The following is a 3,397-nucleotide window of genomic DNA, read 5'->3' as shown; positions in this document are numbered from 1 at the left end:
TCGTCGAAAAATCTGCGCTGCCGATTTTCCACGCGGCAGCCCCTCTTTTCGTCAGCGTGCCCCCTGACGAATTTTCCTGCCTGGCCCAGTCCAGCGTCCAGCCCCTGTTCGTCGAAAAATCTGCGCTGCCGATTTTCCACGCGGCAGCCCCTCTTTTCGTCAGCGTGCCCCCCTGACGAATTTTCCTGCCTGGCCCGGCCAGTCCAGCCCCTGTTCGTCGAAAAATCTGCGCTGCCGATTTTCCACGCGGCAGCCCCTCTTTTCGTCAGCGTGCCCCCCTGACGAATTTTCCTGCCTGGCCCGGCCGGTCCAGCATCCAGCCCCTGTTCGTCGAAAAATCTGCGCTGCCGATTTTCCACGCGGCAGCCCCTGTTTTCCTCAGCGTGCCCCCCTGACGAATGTTCGTCGAAAAATCTGCGCTGCCGATTTTCCACGCGGCAGCCCCTCTTTTCGTCAGCGTGCCCCCCTGACGAATGTTCGTCGAAAAATCTGCGCTGCCGATTTTCCACGCGGCAGCCCCTCTTTTCGTCAGCGTGCCCCCTGACGAATTTTCCTGCCTGGCCCAGTCCAGCGTCCAGCCCCTGTTCGTCGAAAAATCTGCGCTGCCGATTTTCCACGCGGCAGCCCCTCTTTTCGTCAGCGTGCCCCCCTGACGAATTTTCCTGCCTGGCCCGGCCGGTCCAGCATCCAGCTGTTCGTCGAAAAATCTGCGCTGCCGATTTTCCACTCCGCAGCCCCTGTTTTCGTCAGCGTGCCCCCCTGACGAATTTTCCTGCCTGGCCCGGCCAGTCCAGCGCCCAGCCCCTGTTCGTCGAAAAATCTGCGCTGCCGATTTTCCCCGACGAACCTGCAGCTGCACAAATCCGCGCTGCCACTGCCCCATTGTCTGGACCAACAGTCTTTTCCATCAAGCCCTGGACTATAAATCGTCCAGACTCATCGCCAGCACCCGCTGCCGATTCTGCCGACTTTGCCGATTTCGTCGGCGCTGCCGATTCCAACACTGCCCGCCGTGCCTGAACCAGCGCTGTTTCGTCAGCGTGTCCCCTTGACGAATTTCCCTGCCTGGCCTGGACAGTCCATCTTCCAGCCCATGTTCATCGAAAAATCTGCGCTGCCGATTTCCCCGACGAACCTGCAGCTGCACAAATCTGTGCTGCCGATTTCCCCCCCTGTCGGCATGGCTGCCGCTGCCCCGATGTCCAGACCAACAGTCTTTTTTGTCGACTTTGCCGATTTTGTCCGCGCTGCCGATTCCAACACTACCCCCTGCATCCAAACCAGCATTGTTTCGTCAGCTCTTCCCCTGACGATTTTAGCCCTGTAACAAACAGTAGGCCTCCAATCCCGCCAACGGGAGCCAAGTTGATAGGGAAGAGAATTGAATGACGCGCCTGGTCCTCGCACCCCGCCACCCGAGGGGCCTTTTTCCCGGCAGCCTCTGAAAAACTCTAGCTTTCACGGTCCTCGCCGCCCCTCACCACCATGGCAGGCCTCTAATCCCACCCATCAGCAGTTGTAGCCGATAGGGCAGTGATTTGAATGACGCGTCGCGGGCCTCCGGGTCATCTCACCCGGCCATTAATTGGAGCGTTTTTGGCTGGCCGAGGATGGGGGGATGGATCTCTTCTTCCGAAAAAGCAAACAGTACATCGGGAGTTATGTTGACGGGGCATGGAATTGAATGACCCGTCGCGGGCCGCCGGGTCATCTCACCCGGCCATCCCGGGGAGCGTTTTTCCCGGCAGCATCGGGGAAACTCTTGCTTTCACTGCCCGCTGCCCAAGTCCCCACTCGAATCGGCCCCCCGCGCCAACAAGCCAACGCTGCCGAATCGGCAGACACTGCTGCCGAATCTGCCGACACTGCCCCGCGGGCTGCCACTGCCCCAGTGTCTAAACCAGCGGTCTTTCTCATCGAGCCTTGGACTATCCAGTCCGTCCTGACTCATCGCCAGCACCTGCTGCCGATTCTGCCGACTTTGCCGATTTTCTCGGCGCTGCCGATTCCAACACTGCGCCCACCGTGTCTGAACCAGCGCTGTTTCGTCAGCGTGTCCCCTCGACGAATTTTCCTGCCTGGCCTGGACAGTCCACCGTCCAGCCCGTGTTCGTCGAAAAATCTGCGCTGCCGATTCTGCCGACTTTGCCGATTTCGTCGGCGCTGCCGATTCCAACACTGCCCGCCGTGCCTGAACCAGCGCTGTTTCGTCAGCGTGTCCCCTCGACAAATTTTCCTGCCTGGCCTGGACAGTCCATCGCCCAGCCCATGTTCGTCGCAAAATCTGCGCTGCCGATTTTCCCCGACGAACCTGCAGCCGCACAAATCTGCGCTGCCGAATCTGCCGACACTGTCCCGCGGGCTGCCACTGCCCCAGTGTCTAAACCAGCAGTCTTTCTCGTCGAGCCTTGGACTATCCAGCCCGTCCAGACCCATCGCCAGCACCCGCTGCCGATTCTGCCGACTTTGCCGATTTCGTCGGCGCTGCCGATTCCACCACTGCCCGCCGTGCCTGAACCAGCGCTGTTTCGTCAGCGTGTCCCCTCGATGAATTTTCCTGCATGGCCCGGCCAGTCCAGCGTCCAGCCCATGTTCGTCGAAAAATCTGCGCTGCCGATTCTGCCGACTTTGCCGATTTCGTCGGCGCTGCCGATTCCAACACTGCCCGCCGTGCCTGAACCAGCGCTGTTTCGTCAGCGTGTCCCCTCGACAAATTTTCCTGCCTGGCCTGGACAGTCCACCGTCCAGCCCGTGTTCGTCGAAAAATCTGCGCTGCCGATTCTGCCGACTTTGCCGATTTCGTCGGCGCTGCCGATTCCAACACTGCCCGCCGTGCCTGAACCAGCGCTGTTTCGTCAGCGTGTCCCCTCGACAAATTTTCCTGCCTGGCCTGGACAGTCCATCGCCCAGCCCATGTTCGTCGCAAAATCTGCGCTGCCGATTTTCCCCGACGAACCTGCAGCCGCACAAATCTGCGCTGCCGAATCTGCCGACACTGTCCCGCGGGCTGCCACTGCCCCAGTGTCTAAACCAGCAGTCTTTCTCGTCGAGCCTTGGACTATCCAGCCCGTCCAGACCCATCGCCAGCACCCGCTGCCGATTCTGCCGACTTTGCCGATTTCGTCGGCGCTGCCGATTCCACCACTGCCCGCCGTGCCTGAACCAGCGCTGTTTCGTCAGCGTGTCCCCTCGATGAATTTTCCTGCATGGCCCGGCCAGTCCAGCGTCCAGCCCATGTTCGTCGAAAAATCTGCGCTGCCGATTCTGCCGACTTTGCCGATTTCGTCGGCGCTGCCGATTCCAACACTGCCCGCCGTGCCTGAACCAGCGCTGTTTCGTCAGCGTGTCCCCTCGACAAATTTTCCTGCCTGGCCTGGACAGTCCATCGTCCAGCCCA

The sequence above is a fragment of the Populus nigra genome, chromosome 2 (assembly GCF_951802175.1).
Source record: "Populus nigra chromosome 2, ddPopNigr1.1, whole genome shotgun sequence".
In the NCBI taxonomy this organism is placed as follows: Eukaryota; Viridiplantae; Streptophyta; class Magnoliopsida; order Malpighiales; family Salicaceae; genus Populus; species Populus nigra.
The sequence above is the reverse complement of the archived record's forward strand: the minus strand, read 5'-3'. Positions refer to the sequence as shown.